This window comes from Micropterus dolomieu, linkage group LG07, assembly GCF_021292245.1.
Source record: "Micropterus dolomieu isolate WLL.071019.BEF.003 ecotype Adirondacks linkage group LG07, ASM2129224v1, whole genome shotgun sequence".
NCBI classification, from domain to species: domain Eukaryota; kingdom Metazoa; phylum Chordata; class Actinopteri; order Centrarchiformes; family Centrarchidae; genus Micropterus; species Micropterus dolomieu.
In genome coordinates, this window is record NC_060156.1 from 6,359,630 (window position 1) to 6,380,233 (window position 20,604).

The window sequence follows — 20,604 nt, forward strand, 5'->3', positions numbered from 1 at the left end:
AGAGCTGAAGATGGGTCGAGGATGGGTGTTTCAGCACGACAACGACCCTAAGCACACCGCCAAAGCAACAAAAGAGTGGCTGAAGAAGAAGCACATCAAGGTTCTGGAGTGGCCTAGCCAGTCTCCAGACCTGAATCCAATTGAAAATCTTTGGAGGGAGCTTAAAATTCGAGTTGCCAGGCGACAACCTCGGAACCTGAATGATTTGGAGGCTGTCTGCAGGGAGGAGTGGGCCAACATCCCTGCCGAAATGTGCACAAACCTTGTCACCAACTATAAAAACCGTTTGACATCTGTGCTGGCCAATAATGGCTTTTCTACAAAATATTAACATGCTGTTTGTCCAGGGGGTCAAATACTTGTTTTTCCTCATCAGATGGTTATCAATTTTAATAAATTCATATGATGTGATTTTCTGGAATTTTCTTTGGCATTCTGTCTTTCACTGTTAGAATGTACATATGATTAAAATTATAGATCGTTGCATTCTTTGTAAGTGGGCAAACCTGCAAAATCAGCAAGGGGTCAAATACTTTTTTCCCCCACTGTATATTTCCTCCCTTGTCCTTGCTTGAAGAGGGAGAGTTCCCAAGATTGAACTCCAAACCCTCGAATTTGATTGTGCTGCAAATGACATGGTGAATTATGCAGAACTTTTTAATTGGCTGATGGATGCTGGTTGTGGAATTTCTTTCGAGGGTGCCTGACGTGAAAGGTGAGGTCTTATTGCTTCTTGCAGAGGCAGTGCTGGATTGTTTCCAGAGGTCACATAGCTGAACAGTAGGGATCTTGCTACCTCCTGTGCTGCCTCTCCCTTCCCCACATCTTCCACTGCCACCCCCCTACATTGCCTCTCGACAGCAGCCAGTTTACCCTCAGGCCAATAAGCAGGACATTTACAACATGGTCATGCAGCTCTTAATATAGTCAACCCCCTTACATTGAAGGCGTTAGACAAAGGACATGCTTTTGACCTTAATTGGTTATCCTACGAATATTTTAATCGGAAAGGCCAAGCTACCTCTGACTAAGTGCTGTCATCATGACACCATGGATTGTTCGTTACTTCCTTTTTAAAAGTGCAATAAAATGGCAAATAGATATTGAAAGATATTGATTTTTTTTAAATGTATTTCCACAGCAAGCAAGGATTTGAAGCAGAACTTAATGTCATGTGATTTGAGAGTTTAAAAGTAGGCAGAATAAAGACACAAAGATCCATCATGTCATGAAAGATGTGGAGGTGTACAACTCCGATCCTCCAACTAATCCTGAGAGTAGATCTGCAGTTTTGTATGACTGATATTATGAGATTAAACTAGCTGCATCACCCCAAAAATGATGTACAAGTATGAAATGCTTGCGTATTTGTCATACAGTGGTAGGAAGCATAACAATGTAACCAAGGATTTTAGGTGACTTTAAAGGCATTATTTCACTGGACCTTAAAGTACAAACTACTTTTTTACTATTGAAATGAAAAGGTTTGTGTAACAGCTTTTTTTAATACACGCCCTTATGGCAAAAACCTTCCTGTCAACAGAGAAAACAAAGCCCTTACCAGCTGTAAAGTATAGATAACATTTGCTGTGACACTGTGCTATGTGAACTGCCTTTAAGAGCCAGTGGATGTGTTCATAAGATTTGGTAAATCACTGTAATGGGCCATTACAAACCACTGTAAAAGCTCTTTAATGTGTTAAACCACTGATGATCCATTAGCTTTCCTATTGCATAGTGTGCCATGGTCCAGCAATGGCCTCCTAGGTGCCTTCATATTTATGGAAAGGGGAAAGAGATCCCAGAAGTCTGGAAATGCAAATGAGTAGGGATTTTTTTTCATTAGCTAAGTGAATCTGTATTGTTGAAATTATCAAAAGGTGTTTGTAAGATGTACTATCTGCAGCGAGAGGTGATATTTGAAATTAGCATTGAGGCAAGTGTCCTTTTTAAGACCATTTGGTTCTACAGAATCAGAGCTAATTGAAGTGAGGAAACAGGAGAGGTTTCTTTAAAAAGGCTCAAATTATTTAGCTTGTGTCTAGTTGGAAAGAAATTGCAACTGAAGCTGATTGTCTTGAATGAAGAATTAGTAATCGTTGAAAATATAGATACTATAATACCAGTTACTGCCACTATGCACCAATAAAGGCAGAAATAAGTGCTATCATTGAAAATGGCCAAAACAAAACCTAAGCCGCTTTGTATGTGTAAGTTGACTTTGTTTGTCCATTTCTGGGCAACTTGAGAAGTTGTTGCAATTAGTTCCTGAATAGTATGGCTGAATTAAGACGTATCTGGAATATCTCAGGACTGCTTGGAATCAGGGGCTTGCAGTAGCACTGGGCATAGTTAGGCTGCAGAGAGACATAAAAAAATATCTATCATGTGAGTGCCTGATGCAAAATGGCTAAAATGAGAAATTGGCTAAAATGTTATTATTGTATTATATGATTATCCTTGCCAGCGTTTCAGCTTTCAAGCTTTTTTGAGAGAAATCCATGGTCTGCTTTTGATTTGAGGTACTTGCGGAACAGAAGTTGCAACATCTGCGTATACTAGCAGGCATCAATAGACTCAACTGGGATGTCGATGCAAACTCAGAACTGCTTATGTAGTCCTCAACATGGTCCTACAACCATTAGTTAAAGTTACAGTTAATATTCCTGCCTTCATGCTGCAGAACATAGTCAGCTAAATGGACAAAGATGCATTACATTACAAAATCAGCATAGTTAACCTCAAACCCAGTCCTTCTGTTATGACGCTATTGCGGTACATCCTTTTGTCTATTGTGTAATAATTGCAATAACACTTGGCGTACAGTTGCACAAGTGCACTTCTACACAAAACAGTCGAAGGGTACATTGCAAGTTTGTTATTGAGTGTTTTTTTTTAAATATTTTGCACGCGTCCTCTAGCAGCTGGATTGTCATGTTTCACAAAATGCAGTGAAAACTCAAGATATAGAGTCATGCTTGAATTATTTCCATGGTTCTGTCTTTCAGTAATGTGACTATAATGTGAGTACACATATCTTGAAGCCTAATTCAACTAGGACTATAATTACATTAACCTAATCAGTCTGATATGAGGGGAAAAGCTATAATTCATTCTGGCTCTCACATTCTCTTTCCACGTCACATATATTTCCAGTCATATATATATATATATATATATATACACACTTCCACACATATGTATTCTTTACACTCACACACATACATTCTAAAGCTTACATATTTTTCCATTCTCACATTTATAAACATACAACATATTCTCAAATCCACATCATATATATTAACATTTAAAATCTATCCACTCACATACATACATTGTCATTTTTCTATATGTGTATACACTTGTTATCCATTACTTTCACTGCCACAGAATGTCTTCCATAAGCAGGAAGTCACTCTCAAACTGGAAAGTACATGCACAAGATGCATTATTTCCCCCCCCACCCATTTTGTGCCACATTCCCACCCTACTGGGCTGTGATTGGGTTGCTTGTTTCTTCAACGCGTCCTTGTGATTGGATGCTAGTTGCGAGCTAGCTCACAGCGGTTCCCCTAGGATGATGATCCCAGGTGCTCCCTCATCTGTGACTTAATGCATTCAATTTATAGATAGTCTTTATTACAAAATAGGAAAGAGTTAATTAGTTAATTTACCACATAGTCACTAATACCTCTATGGGGCTTATGTTAAGATAATAAGAATAGAAAATGTTAAAAATAATGTAAAAAATAATGCATGTTATTTTTGATTTTCTCAGTGGTAGCACATGGGTCAAGATTATGTTCATTGAATAAAGTTATGGTTACGAATACACGAGTTGCTAAGAAACAACTGTTATATGAACAAGGGAGTTAAAACAACCCCTCTGTAGCTATAATGGTTTAAAATACTTCATATTTATCTTTACTATTATTACATTTGTATTGTTTTCTCTAACCTTGTTAGCATAGAGTGGAGGTGTCTGAGGGGAGGGGGAAAGGAGAGCATTAATATCAGCATATTATCCCTCACACATGCATTTATTCTATTCTTATGTACATACATTATATATGATATTACATGTATATATTGACTGCATGTGCATAAGAGCAAAATGTATGAGCATTTGGGTTAAAATATAGTAGTAGTAAATATATTAGTGAAAATATATATGTGAAAGAAGTATGAATGAATTAGTTATGGTTTGTACGGCTGCTCATAGTCTGATGTTCACATGAACTTCATCTTAATAACATTACTTCATTAGTCATTATGATTGGATTATTTGTGTGGATGTAGATCAATGTCAATTGCAAAAAGGATACTCAAACTCTCTGACACATCTTCAATTTGATAATTTGTTTTGTTTCCTTTTTGGCTACTTGATTTGTTTTTGTCATGCCTATTTCTAATATAGATTAAAAAGATGCTTTTGTGTTTGTCTATAAAAAGGTTTCACTTAGATATATTGTTGAAAACCTAAACTGAGTAGTGGCAGAAAGCACAGAGCGCAACCTTTTTTTCAGATGCTGGTTGCTTTGATGAAAGCGCTGTCCATGGTCCTGAAGCACAGGACCTTGGTTGCATTGCACATGGACAGGAGGATTTCAAGTGTGCTGTGGCAGCAGTTGTTCTATATGATTTTATTTCCTCATCTAAAATAAAATATTTATTACATTTTAAAGTGTCAAATGTTACTATCAACAACAAGGACTTTGTATGGCAATTTTAAGAGTGCATTTAGTTGATTTTAAAAATGGGTGAACCCATATCCCCCTGTAGCCATAACTTATCATCTCTACCTACACTCTGACATTAGTGTCCTTCAACTGCATCTGGTGACTTACACTTGTTTGACTGTAAGCCTGTTTGGACGTACCGGCTTTGAATCTTATTTCTATGGGTGCTCAATGTACTAATGAGCCTCTTATAAGCCAACACATGGCCTGCATACCTTGCCAACTGCTGCATAAACGGTGGACATGATGAAGGATGTCGTGCCAAGGTGCAACTGTTGCTACCTTCCCACCTGCTAGTGACAATAGGGTCCCCTCGCTCTTTTGAAGCAGTGCATGATGGGGAGGCCATCTGATGATCTTGGAAGAGTTTCCTCAGCGCACATTTCGGCAACAAACCCTGGATGTGTAAAAACACGAGAGAGAGGGAGAGAAGCTCTCTGATAATCGCGTTGTCCTCATACAATAAATCCATCTACTCAAAACATCAATTTAATGCTGTGAGCTGGAGTGGCCCTTCAGGAGTCCACTTTGCCTGCCCACTGTAATATCAAGTGATACTGCTGTTTGTCCATCACACTCCTAAAATTGGCAATATAGCCTAAATAGGTCTTAGAGATTTCTAGATGTCTAGAAGGTGCTTTAAATGTATATGGATGATGTTCAAATATGACACAGCTTTTACTGAGATGGTGACTATATCAGATAATTGATAGTTTTGAGGGCTTTTCTATGGCTGAAAGTGTTGCTGCTATCATCCCATATCAAAAAGATTTATATTTTTACAAGAGCAAACATCAAGATTGCACTGCAGCAATTCTGGAGACACAGTGGTATCAGGTTGTTAGGAAGTTGAGAGTGTCAGTGCTTGTTTGTATCTATGAGGAGCAGTGATTAGTGCTGATGCACAGAGGGAGGCCAGGATGAAACATTTATGCCCAAAGCAGCCTCCGAGACCCTGCTAGCCTGCAGCCACACCCGCGAGGCACCAGTGCAATTCTTTCAGTATACCCAGAGGACTCGCTAAAAGGTGTGACAACTTTATTCTTCTTAGATACTGCAACTGAGGTGACTTTGAGTACAACCGTCGGTCTTCAATAAAAGGAAATGATCCAATCTGGTAATGGAAAAATATATTTTTCAATGACTACATCTGTCTGCACATTAATCACACCATATGCCAAAACCAAGTGCAGTTAAGACTGTACGTTAGGAATGTGTCACGGCATAACTACCTATTCCCATCTATTACGGTATTGATATTGGAACCATTGAGATCATGAACTGCAGGTTCTATTCAATATTTTGGCTCAGTTTCTTGAAAACTGTGAATAACTGCTCAGCAAAAAGGATTAACCTCCCTTGACCCTCTTCCTTACTCATAGTAGTTTTGCATTTCCTGGTTTTTAGTCTATTATCCACAATGTTTCACTGTGTCCTTTGGTGTGAAGGAGCCCTGTTCTTAAATACATCAATGGTAAAACTGGATGTCTAAAAGCATGTTTATTGTCTTGGTCCAAAATATCAGAGGGTAACTTTTTTTGTCATCTCCACAACAGTACCCTGTGGCAGGGATTGATTGCTGCTCTACTGATTCCTATGGGCCCGCTGGGTTGTGCAAATGCCTTGACGTGCGGTGCATTTTTAATGTGTAGCTGAGACCTAAGGCAGAATTACCATGCACTAAATTATAGGCACATTACTCTAGAAATAGAAAAAAAATTGAGTCTTTTGGTGCAGCTCTCGAAGTTAGGTATGGCTCATTGCCTGACTCCCTAAATAGAAAATGATGGATGCAGACAGCAAACACTAGAGCCATATTGTTTAAATGTGTGTTGGCTTTGTTTTAGATATTCTTGAAAGACATTTTTTTGAAGAGATTTAAGGTCCTAGTCCTGATTCACACTTAGGATTCCACATGATAACTTGATCTTGGCTACAGGCAAAACAGGCTCATTTATCTATTGAATAAGAACTTATTTTAATGAGGCGCTATTACATCAGCTCAAAAAGATGACATTGACTTTTGTTAAAGGCTGTTGCAAATAGTGTGCACAGGATTTCAGGAAGATCATTTAACAGGCAAGGTCCAGCAGTGCGTAGGGAAACATAACTTGCTTAGTGCTCCACACCAGGGGGGTAGAGTTGCAGAGAGCTGCTGTTTGAGCTAACACACTGAGACCTGACCTGCATTCTTCCCACATCTGATTGGTTTGTCCTACACATAGCTTGATCTTGTGGTAGGGAACTTTGTGTTGGCACATCACTTTATTTTGCGATGGCTTGGTGAGCACTGTCATGCTGCACAGTTGGGTGTCCCTGGATCTGCGGATGGCCAGGACAAAACAAAATCACCTGAATAGCAGTAAAGGCTATTGCTGTCATAGAAATCCATTCCATTATACAGCCGTATTTTGAAGTATTTCTCACTGCACCGAAGTACTGCTTTCCAAAGCAAACTAAATATAACTGAGCTGATCTGTGACACGTCAAAGATAACTCTAATCATAGAGAATACAGTTTTCCAAGTACACAGAAAACAAAACGAAACTGTGTTTACAAATGCTGTTCTCATTATTCCCGTGTCCCTTTTAGCATTCTCATAAGTTTAACAGACCTTCAGGTGATTCTAATCATCTGTAGCTGATTACTGGTCTACCTGAGTAAACAATGTGTTTTTTGCATACTGCAATATAAACATTAATCATCACACACACACACACACACACACACACACACACACACAATGTAATGCGTTAGATAACAATAATTAAAGTTTGAAGTATGGACTGTTAGTTGCCCAAGAAAGGACACACTTTGCATTGTTAATTATCTGCACATATTTTCTAACCAGACTAGGGTATCTCGAGTTTTCAACATGCCACCATGGAGTCCTTTTTAAAAATTTAGATAAACTGAAAGCACTAAATCAGACTGGATGTACACAGTCACAGAGCTAAGCATCAGATTAGCCCTCCCCTCCTCCCCCCATCAATCTTTGAAAAACCCTTAGGGTGCTTTATCAGAACTTAACACCATTGTTTAGATTTTTTTCCAGAATGAACAAATATTGCATCTGCTGCACAATAAAAATATGTAGAGCAGAATTTTGAAATAGGAAAATAATATTTTAGTATGTTCTTGTTATTTATAAAAAGAGCAAGGACATGTGTCATTTCCATCCTCCAGAAAATAGAGTCACAACATCAAACAGCTCAATTCAGAGGTCTAGAATCAGAGAGCTACTCCTGTCCCTCTATGCCACTAATGCTGATGTCCATCTCATTGGCTTCATGGGTTCCCTCAAACAAGCCAACATGTTTTCTATTTTCTGTTGTGTTCCAGTGGCTATAATGCTTTTGTTTTCTGTAATGTGGTATTTGTGACAGGATAAGGTTACACAACATATTTCAGTGTATTGTTCACATCCATGTTACTGTGTATCATTATTCCAGTCCATCTAATCTGCTTTTGAACACAATCTCTTTACATTCTGATGTTTTAGTCATATAGAGTTTCTGGATAGAAGCAGGGAACCGGCGAAGCGTTGAAATTCCATTTCCTTGTGACTTCCAGTGCAAAATCTGAAATTATGTCATAAACTGAGCACATACAGACAAAAGTGGACCCACCAACACTGTACTTTCTTTTACATCCTGCAGCTGCATGGGGAAAAAGTTTTCTAGATATTGAGGTTAAGTGTTAATTTTCCATTAAACATGCATTTCAAGCGGAGGGCAACTTAAAGCAGATGACACTCCTCATCCTTAGTATTACGTTAACAACTTAGAATAAAATTGCACAAACAGATTTGTTTTCACATCAGAAGACAAGGGGACAGTACAACTTTTGCCAAGTAGGCAAGTGGTCCAGATGGAGAGGCATTACCAGATGGTGGATGCTAGTGGAGAGGAACGGGCAGGCTATATGTCACAAATGGGGAGGGAGGCTTTCTGTTTGGAGCTAGTCTTCCACCAGAGGTTGAACCATAGAGCTGCAGAATATTTACTGAGCACTATGACTTTTATTCATTTTTTTATATTTTGGTGGGTTGTTTGTTTGGGTAAGACACCCTTTTATTAAAATATTTTTCAATTATACCATTAACTTCAAGGACCCTGGGTAAGTCAGGTAATAGCAGTGAATGAGCTGCTGCAGATGCTAAAGATGTTATGTGACAGTTGGACTGACTTGTTCCTCATGTGGGAGGTGATCCACATTCTTACGGCAAAAAACAGGTGACAGGCTCACAAAAATGGTATTGAAGTGCTGAAGACCTCTATGGTCTCTTACACACTGTCCTACGGTGATCAATAAATGGATTCATTGCTAGTGGATATTAGTCAGATGTGAACCAGTCTGGGCTTATAATTACAAGTTGCTATAAGTAGCTCAGAATCTGTATATTTAAGTTCATCTTAATCTCATCAAATGGCTGCCAACCAAACAAGGGAGCCCAGAGAGGAATCCTGTGTATTAATATTCCATTTGGAGTTGTTTGTCAGTGTTATTAGGTGAGGTCTGTGTGGGGCCATTTCAGTGGGAGATGTCACTTGATTAGAACCATTCATCAAGTCTGTGTGGAGTGGATGGGGGTGATTACCAAACTGGGCAGTGTGTTTTGTCTCAACACTTAATCTTCACATTTGACAGGCCTCATTTATAAAACTGTGGATGGCATTCACGTCAAAAGGACGAAACACAAAAAGTGCTTACGTAAAAAGTTATAACACAGTGCACATGCACGTCCCATGCTGATTTTTTACAAATCACAGTCGACATGAAAATTGGCCACGTGAGCAAGCTTCTTGTCGCACCTTTTTAACGGCCAACGTTGCCTATAAGTAGTTAGTGATAGACCACTAAAAATACATAATGACTGCATGGAGACCAACTGTGAAATTTAAGTTCTTGTTGGGGAGGTTGAAGCAAGAGAGAAGATATTGTTTGGTGGACAAAAGGTACAGACACAGACAAATCAGAGGAAAAGTAAGACATTAGATAAGATATCTAATTTGTTTCTTAAAATAAATCATTCAAATAAAATAAAATAAACTAAAATCATGTTTTTTTTAATTGTGCAATTCAGGGAATGTCAATTTGTTTAAGAATTACTTTTATGTGTTTTAACATAAACATAAACACTAATAAGTTTTTAAATAATACTCAGAGGTAATATTTCAGATTATTTTGCACAGTGGTATCCATTTCAAACCATTTCATCCTTTTACCATCTGAGTCGCAGTTTCTCATTTCTCCAGTTTATGTGCATACGCTTGCGCCAAGGTTACTGTGGAGGAACTCACATTCTCCACAATCCTCACTCATTCTGTGAAAAACTGTCCAAATTAGTCATTTAGCAGTGAATTGGAGTAATTTTGGAGTCCGTGAAAAATATTTAAACTAATTTCTTGTTAGGCACCAAAGCAATTATTCTTGCATTGTCGCTTTAGTTTCAGCACTTTGCATTTTCTCGCAGGACTAGTGCAGCTAGAGATTAACTAAAACATGCAGAATATATTAATTCTAGACCTCTATCATTCCATTTCCATCCATCCCTCTGAGGATGCTCTTAGCTAATTTGCCCTTGAAGCTACATTTTCCTTGTTAAGACTGGAGGGCTTTTCTTTCATCTCAGCCTTGCCCGTACTGCACATTTTGAGTATGTCTGTATGTGCAGCAAAAGGCCAAACGGAGCTTTGCATGGAGAGAAAACTGGAAATGCTGTTATATTCTTAGGCAGGAAAGCATTATTCTGTGTCCCACGGACTGGCTGCTATGTTTGACTAGCATCTGCCATGAGGTAGAGCAACATGGAAGAAATTCTGCTTCAGTTTTGCGGCAAATGCCACAGGTTACTCTTAAGAAGTATGCATCCAGAAATTGCGGGGTTACCTTTCACTCCTCGCTTGTCAGCAGGGTTATTCAAGGTACTCCAATGCTGAAATCTGTCAAAAAAACAAATCTAAAGTAAAGTCATGAGTTCTTGAATAAATAAAAAGTAAATAAAATAAAGTAAAAACTGAATCTTCGGAGGTATTTTATTATTGCACAAACACTATTTAAATGTCACACTATGAGACCTGGCACTTAATGACAAATAATGTTCTATTTGCATCTTTGCTGAACTCTGTGCTTTACTGCTTTATCTTTGAAGTTCAATTCTTTTTACAATATTATAATAATACATTGCATGAAAAGAGGTTCGCATCTTCCAGCAATGTGCAGCTGAATCAGTTGCTTGTCGACATCAGGTGGTAAAAAGGACTAAAGCACGCTGATTGATATACAGCCTTTAACAGTACAAATAAATTTCAAACCTTTTGACTCTGAGGAAGACACGATCACTACATAAAGTCAAACACGCAGAGGAGGTCACAGTAGTTTTTAGCCTGTAGCCTGGGAGCCAAAACACAGGCTAATAGAGCACTTCATAGATAGAGCAAATAGAGAAAAGTCCATAAAGCACTCCCTGCTGCTTGTAAAGCTTACTGCTGTGGGTCCACAGTAGCTAAAGGCAAACCAGATGAGAGGATGACTTTTTGATCAACTCAGAACTTTTCTCAACTGGAGGTACCTGGCCAGTCAAGGGGGCATTGTTTAGAGAGATTCTAAAGTGTAAATCAAATTTAAAATGTAAAAGTGAAGCCCCTCCCCGCCCTCAGTGTAAATTACCTCCTTGCTTTCTGTCATGAATTAACACCATGCAACAGTGATTTAATAGCGTGTGAACAAACAATGTAATATAGCAACAAAAAAAACATCAACTGATTTTTTTCAATGGTCATACAAAATATAGCAGTTTACCAGGAGAAGCAACCAAACAGAACATGCCTTTTAAACACAGTAGAACTGTGGGAAAATTAGGAGTTGACTAATTTTGAGTACTGTCAACTCATAGGAGAAATCCCTTGCCCGGCTGGACACCTCATTAAACATAACTATGGTTAGCATATTGTAACTTTCATTTTTACGATAGGGAAGCTAGGTAGTGATCAGGGATTTTGCCACTGCATCCCTGTCTCTGACTACAGGCAAACTCAAAGTTGACAGTTGATCTAACACAAATGTTAGCACATTATCCACTAGGGGGTGACTTATACTTCTCATTGCTGCTGTTGAAACGAATAGAAGCACATGTAACGAAATAATCTAAGCAGAAAGGTCCACTTATTAGCTTTCAGAGAATCCAATAACATCTCACTGTCTTTATTCCTGCTAAAATGGAAGCTTGACTGTCAGCATGTGCCTCTAAAAACACGTGTGATGTCCAAGATTAGCCTGATGTACACAGTGAAAGATGTGGAGCATTGCTTAAAACACTGGAATAATTCAGGATCTGTGCTGTGGTCACTAAGGAACTGTGACAAGTGGCATTGCGGTGTGTGGCGAGGGGGTGTTCAAGATGCCAAGTGGGGGAAAAAATCATTTTAGGCGAGAAGAGTGGGGACAAGAGTCACCTTGCCTGGGGAACTTATGCAGTTTCTGGAGTAACTCGTTGTTGGTGGTGAGGACATAGAGTCAGTGACTCACGCAGGCCTCAGGCCAATGGAGTCTATCACCTTCAGATGGCCGTTTGCCCATTGGTGGAGAGACACTTTGACCGCTGGTGTTCACAGGCTCGGCCTCATACACAGAGCAGGTGGCACGAACATGCTGCCAACAGGGATGCCTTTTTTTGGCTTCAGTCTTTAATGAACAAGGAAGTCTTATCAGATTATTTCTACTCGGCGCTGAGGACATTCACTGAACTGATTTTTAATTACAGATAGGTGTTTGAGACATTTGATGCCTTTTAGCAGAGTGTATTTCTTTATTGATTATTAACTCATGACTTATTGCAGCAACAGATGGTAAACTGGCTAAAAAACTAAAAAAAAAGAACAATAAAAACATGGTTCAGAGTATCAGTCATCAGCAATGCCGTTGCTTCTTGACTATACTATAGATTACTAATAGTAATAATGACCCAAAATTATGAGCTGTGTTTGAGGGAGATCCCACACAATGTCTGAAAGCTGTTTGTTTGAAATTCTACAGTGAGCTGAATGGTGCATGCGTGAATCCTTGGTGGTGTGTGGGGTTATTGTTGTTATTGACAACATCAATAACAACAGGCCTGTTTCACTCGCTCTCTCTCTGTCCCTCTCTCTATCTCTCTCTCTCGGGGAGTATTCATCATGTGGGGTCAGTGCATAGGTAAGAGAAAATAGGGCAGATTGGGTCATAGTAAGCAGGGTCTTGCTGAACTGGAACTCTCCCCTACACTCACCAACGTGGTAAAGTGCCATAACATCAGCCACGCTTTGGTGTGAAATTACTACAGCATGTTTCTGCCTATGGTCATGTGCATGGGTGACAAATCCAATCAGATATTAGACATGTCTTTTTCCCCCCGTGTGGGTCCTTTTTTTGTCTTTGCACATCTGTGGTGAAAACTATGAGTGGAATTTGAACATACAGGACCTGGAACACAATAGGGATTTACGTTTTTAAATTCTGCTGAAAAGCATTCGCTCTTGAAAATTAATGCCATGAAGTAGTGAATTTACACACTGAAACTGGGTTAAGTATTGAGAGGCTTTTGATAACTGACTCACATTCTGAAAAATGAAAGCTTACTTTACTTGTCATGATGACTGAGTAAAATCTAATAACTGGGATTGTGTTATTTGCCTAATGCTCCCTACATAATGGAAATGTTAAATCACCAGTATTCCCACAACGCCTATTAACTTGCAAGGTAAATGTTATGCTAGCAAGTGCTGACTATGACTGCATATTTACGGCAGTATGTAAGGGTTGTAACCCATCCAGAATTTTCATGCACAAAGTATAACAGCTTTGCTATGTATGTTTTTACATATATTTTTTTTATTCTGGATATTATTAATGAGACATGCTGTATAGATTTTTATATTGCCTCTAAATAAATGCTAAATTTATTCAACAAATTAAGTGACTTTTTAATGGATGTCCTAAGACACTAATGTGTTCAATAGAATGATATTAACCCTGAATTTTTTGTAATAACAAAAATATTTTTGAAAAAAATATTAAAAGGGATTTCAAAGCATCAGCCATAACAGGACTTTTCTCTTGTATAGTTTTATATACAGACTCTTGAAGTCAAATTGAACTCCTGAAAGTGTATCATTAGCATCACATTTTATTTACTAACAAGAAAAGGTTTCTGAGTACATGATTAACCTTATTTTAAAACGTTAAAATAATCAGTTAAAATAACTGAATAGCAAGACAAGACAAGGTTTGTAAAACAGACGTTTATGTGTCTTCATAGCTCTGTTAATGTTAATGACTGCAATACTTCAGGGCTTTGTTATTTCCCCTTTGTTTCATATTTTATGTACAGATTAAAGTAACTTGTTGTGGGTGTGAGTTTTTTACCGAATTGCAAAATTTATCATGACTTTCTTATTGTCTATCATACGATTGGGGATAGATTCTAGACAGGAGCCCCATGCCCAGCCAAAGAACCAGTATAAAGGGTATGAATGTCGGCTCTTTAAATAGGCGTTCATCCCTGACAACAAACTGTCATTTGAAGCACACACTGATTCCTCAGTGGTGAATGTATTGCCTAAGGAAGCTTAGTTTCCTTAGAACTGACTAAACTTTGATTGTATGTGTAAGTCAGCTCTGAGTTTTTCTATGATTTATTTGTTTTACAACTACAAATATCAGAATCAGAATCAGCTTTATTTGCCAGGTATGTGTACACATACAAGGAACTTGACTCAGGGTTACACATTGCTCACGATGTGCTTACTTACAATACAATAATAATACAATAATAAAATCACACACAGGCTACAGTATAGAGAACACATGTATATACACTATAAACTAAAACAATATAGGCAGATTGAGACAATAGTGCAATGAGAAGAGTAAAAAGGACGCAGGAGTAAAATTATTATCGTTATTAAGTACGTGTCGTAAGTGGATGAGATATACAGGTACACATACATGCATACATGTACTCATTTACACAGTGTGATGGAGCATATTGCAAAGGATGCTGGAATAAATAAGTAATATGTGCGGTATTGGCCTAGACAGCCTTATTGAGCACGCCAGTCAGATCATAGTGGGTAGGCAGATATCTCTGTCAGAGCTCTGTGATAGACGGGCTCTGCAAAATACTACTCAGACTAACTATCCACTCCATGGTAGATCCTCAGGTATTGCGTATTATCTGCCTAAGAGGTCAAATAAATACACAGCCCTTCTTATTACTGAACATGACTCATTGTAAGCTTGTTTGCATTGCATTCTTGTATCTGCTAGTTTGTATTTTACCTTGTCTTCCCTTGCTTCTTTTTAGGTTTCATTGTTTATGTTTGTATCTGCTACAAACTCTATGGAAATAATTAATTCAAAATTGAGTGGTTTTGGAATTTTGTGCATGGATTTTAAGGACACCTTTTAGCCACTAGGAAGATTTTTTTATTTTTTTATTTTTTTTTACATACAGTGGTTAAATGTAAAACTGGAATTAATATGAACATCAATGGTTACGTGGATATTAGCTCTATGGTACAAAATCACACATGCAGTGTAATTCACATATATGAATAATCTTCTTGATTAAATATACACCTCCACATCCCCTCTCACTGCATCACAAATGTAAAACAAAGCTAGTCGCAGGGCCAGAATTTATAAACAGCATCGATCTGACCTGATGTAACAGGTATACAGGCTGGTTGTGGTGCTAGGTTTAGTTGAAATTCAGTCCATTGATTATCTTATCTATTTTCATATTGTACTAAAATCAGTTTAGTAAAATTTACAAAAGCCCTTATTTGGGCTGTTTGAAATATGTTTTGCATTCATGTTCACACAGCTATAGTTTTAGTCAAACAAATCTGATTCCAGTATGCGGGACTATTTCCTGCTCTCTAGAGAATGTTTGCTCTTCTTTTGTTGCACTTGGGCTTCTAAGCATGACGCATTTGTGGCTGTCAACATCTATCATCCTTTACTCACAAAACCCTTCATCTTCTTAAGGTTGTTTCTTTTAGTCAGTGAAATTTTGTTTTCATGCCTCTCAACCCTCAGTACGAGTCTCGAGGCCCGAGACTCTCAATGTTTAATTTCATTGTTCATACTTGGCTGATGTGAAAATGTCGGGGAAGCTATACCTGGCATGTTTGAAAGAAACACATCACAAACGCTTAACTAAAACAGTGCAGTATTAAAGTTCATGGGGTACAAGGGTCATGTAACTCTGTAATAATCACTTCCATTTTTCTAATGTTCTCACTTCATATAGAATTGGATAGAGTGTTTCTGCATACTGTAAAATCAGTCACAGAGGTACAGTGATATGTTGAGTCTGGTAGCACCACACCTCTTTCCTATGCAGACGTTTGGTGAAAATGAGTCATGGTTATACTTAACACTGGATGTAAGTACATATTACCTGTAGGGCTTTTTTTCTACAGGATTTAAGCGAGACGGCTCTCTGTGCCAAAAATAATTTCCTATCGGTGTTGCCACAATGTTGCCTTGGGAGTTCAGCGAAGAATATGTTATGTGCTTGTACCATTTAATATTGAACTGTGTTCCTTTGATTCGCCTCATATTGCATCATCACTGTCTTGTTTAGGCAATATTGCCCACAAGGAGGGTGAATCTGTACTCACACTAGCGTACTCCTCCTTTTTTTTTTGATTACATTGATTCACTTTGAACAACTTCAATTCTGAATGACCATTTCATGTCTCCTTCCACCACCCTGCTGTGCTTGCACTGTGTTGGCATCACAACTGTGTCTTGGAGGAATAGCAAAATGCCAACCCTTATTCAAGCCTCACAAAACAGCTAGTAGCTATGTTGTACCTCTGAAAAGCAGCAGTGGAAACAACCCATGGCTTACATTTAGACCTCACTGACAGCCAAGCTTTTAAAGAGGTGGTATTATGGTTTTTGGCTTTTTCCCTCTCCTTTATTGAGTTATATATGTTTTTTGTGCATGTACTAGGTTTGCAAAGTAAAAAAGCCCAAAGTCCAGCCCAAAGGGTGTCCCATCTCCCACAGAAAACACTGCTCTGAACTGCCTGAAAAGAGCATGTTTGTAGTCCAGCCTTTACTTTCCTTTCTTGTGATATCACAATGAAAATACGTTTTATAATGCTCACGGAGTGACTAGTCCAACACACCCTCAAAAACACCGGTGGAAAAACACTGAGCTCCAGCACATACCTCTCCTCTCCCTTCCAAATACTAGCTCCACTTCAGGCAGTCAGTGGACATAAAGTTGTTACTGTGATGTAGAGACAGAAAATTAAACCATGTAAACCTGTTCTGGTACAACCTCTAAATAGGATTTTGAACCTGAAAATGAGCATAATACCACCTCTTTAACAACCCCAAGAAGGGAGACGATGTGAGGTGAACACATTTAAAATAATATTTCATTAAACAGCTAATGTCATTCAAGATAAAGTTTTGCCTTTTCTTTATATGCAGTTTAATTCATTAATGGATGTCTAATAAAAAGGTTTAACATTTTTTCTTTTACATTTCCACAGTCACACACACTTTTTCAACTGTTCTAGGTTCTTTGTCATGGTTTTCGTCCATGTCATCCAAACTTTGCATCAAAGTGCCATTATAGTATTTTCTGTTTGCCACTCAGTGAGTAAGTTGAGTACCCATACCAAGTACAAAACCCTCTCTTTACTTGTCATGTCTGAAAGCTTGAAAGCCTTTCTCATCTTTTCAAGAGCAGGAATTGCTATCATTTGCCTTGCAAAGCTTGAAAGCTTTCAGCTACTTTTTCAAGCAGGACCTGCTATAATTCATTGAACAACAAGCAAGACAAAGCTGAAAAGTCTTTGAGAGAATGGCAAAACATGTCAGTGAAGGAAATGAGGCAAGGGAAAATACCGCCCATACTACAGATGGACTGAAGCCGACAGATCAGCCTGCCTAATTGAAGGGAGACGATAAACAATAATATCATGTCAGGGGGACTGGACAGCCAAATTTGCTATTACAGTACATACCTATGAGTGTCAGTTTATCATTGTTATCATTTTTCTGTGATACTGTATCGATATTCAAGCTCATCATTATCGATACATAAAATAAAAAATAGCACTTGGACGGTTAGCATTGCGATAATATAATCTAAACCACACATTTTGCTTCACATGGTTAACATCCTGAGTGACATATTGCGCAAATACTTTAGGTACATATGTTTCCTGAGCTCTGTGTGAAATGAAAAAGAGCTGCTACCTTCACTGGCTTGATCTGCTACTCCTCTGCTACAGCACGCCACACAGACTAGCTACAGCAACACCCAAGGGTTAAAACTCAAACCCAAAATTTCCACTGTCCTAAAATTACAGCTATCACTAAGTGGAGAAAGGGCAGCAAAATGCTGTGTAACTGAACAGTTATTAATATAATGTGAAGCACATATTAGACTTAGGTGCAGCAATTTGTATTTTCGGTACAAAGATTCAGTAAATTTTGTATTCATAGTTACACAGATATCGTGATGTATCATTTTAGGATTGTCTATCGATTAACTCAGAATTACTGTATCGTGATAGTATCGTTATCCTGAGCCATGTATCATATATCGTATCGTGAGGTACCCCGCAATTCCCACCCCTACAGGATACAGAGTTCAATAGTGGCTCAAGCAACTGCTCCTTTGTTCTTTTTACCTCAAGTACCCCTCTGAACCAAATAGCCTAAATAATTATTATAAATATTACTTTCCTTCCTTCCTTTGGTCTAATGGTTCCTTCTTTAGAATCAGAAAATTGTCTTTGATATGACTCGCCCGTAGCCTGGTTTTCATGTTTGACTAAGACTAAGCTCATAGTGAGTGTTTCATTGTTAATTAGATTCCATAAAAAACGTATCAGCAGGACTTTCACAAGGCCCAGAGAGAGTCAACACCTTTGGAAACACCTTATCTGTAAAAATGAAATTCTTTATTACATCTTCAGATGTGCACACATTAAATCATTCTAAAAGGCAAACTTCTGTTGAAAAGCCTATACTGTATGTGCATTTCACTTTCAGCCACTTACATTAGCTTTTTGCATTTATTGATGTGTGCACGGTAAGAGTGGTAAAAGCACATGGCTTCAAACTGTCTTTAAGGTGAGTTTATTATTTCTCATTAAACAGTAAAGTAGTTCAGCAGTGGTGACTACATATTGGTTTGGTTCTGTGTTATAAATTTTGGGCTGCAGTTGTTACTAAAACAATAACAGATTTTTTTCACATTTGTACTATTTGTCCCCTTTTATTTAGAAAACCTCTGAACAGGACACATAGTTAAAACTCATTCATAAAACTATGACAAAAAATGATTAAAAATCAAATAAAGCTGGATGAATTCATTTCATGATACTTCAATTTTATTTTAAAAATTATAATTTTAGTTATATTAAATATTTTGATGGAATAATCATAAAGTGAATAAGTCATTTAAACAATATAAGATATTTTCTATGAAATAATAACCCTATGATATGAATAAGATACACAGCAAACAGAGTAAATGTAGTTATAGATCAGTTGTTAATTTTCTTTACACGTAATCATTAGATGTGGGGTAAATGTCTTATTTTTAAGAATAGTGTTACCCCTGGATTAACTCTTAAAAGTATTTAAAAAAGTCTTAAATTTCATATTCCAAAAATAAGGCCATAAAAGTCTTAAATTTCCTTACCAAAGTATTAAATGTTGTTTACCAAGGTCTTAAATTTTTTCTTGTCCTTTCGTAGGATTTAATTAATGCTAAACGTCATAAATTAATACTTTGAGTGTGTGAGACTTCATAATATACTCCGTTTGGTGTGACTCTGATCTTATACGGCAGTACAGGTGACGTTCCTGTTTACGGCTTTACGCTAGTCACACTGTGGCGAGCGCTAATGGAACAGCAGAGCTGGGAGACGCGCTGCAGGTTACTGGTCAGTGAATGATACAACAGCAACAGAGAGACAGGTGTGTATGAGACGAGGACCGTGTCTGTGTGTCGGCGTTGCGCCGCTGTCGTAGGCTAACGTTATGTGAATGGAAACATCAAACTAACGCACTTTAAAGTTCCGTCACCCAGGTGCGCCGTTCACTGGAACGAGGGAAAAACAAACCGGAGCCCAAGTCCTTATCCCCGCTGCTTTCAAGCCAATACTATATAATACTATATTTCAAGCAGCCTTTAGATGCTTTAGAAAAACAGAACAGGATGAATAATCACTGAAGCAATTAGCATATTATATTACATTACCTTATCTAGCCAAGGTGTAACTAATTGCAACAACTCATACCACACAGTTTGTTTGTATTTTTGATTTCACCCCTTAATAGTTCTTAGTGAACAAATATTGTATTCATTCCATAGGTTTCAATTACACTGTGGATACTGGGGACATGTCTCCATTACTTTTTTTAAAAGCATTTGTTAAATATGTTCTGAAAAATGGCTTGCAACAAGAAATGTTAAAAAACAAATGAAAATACTTTGAGAAAGGTTTATTTGCACAATTAGAAAACATGCAATGCAATTTAAAGATAAAAGAAACAAATGTGCATTGTTCAAAAAAGTTTAAGCTAAAAACATCTGAATCACTTTAATTAAATAAAGACAATTCTACTATAATTTGGTGCAGAAAATGTCTCCAGAATGCAGGAAATTAAGTGTTTAGTGCTCAAGATTTTCTAGGGGACCCCTATTTAAATATATTTCAGCATTGAATATTTAATCAAATAGTGTTAAAATATCTTCTTGTCTTGTTCTTCTGAACCTAATATTGTGAATCGTGCATGTGAGCTAAGTGTATCATCACACCCATAATCTGGACCCTTA

General features: G+C 37.8%; 1 protein-coding gene across 1 annotated transcript in view; it reads left to right on the forward strand.

Annotated features, from left to right (window-relative positions):
- Positions 1-20,604, forward strand: part of lrp1bb (low density lipoprotein receptor-related protein 1Bb) — a 288,718-nt gene that overhangs the window by 39,231 nt on the left and 228,883 nt on the right. The gene's annotated exons all lie outside the window — the stretch shown is intronic.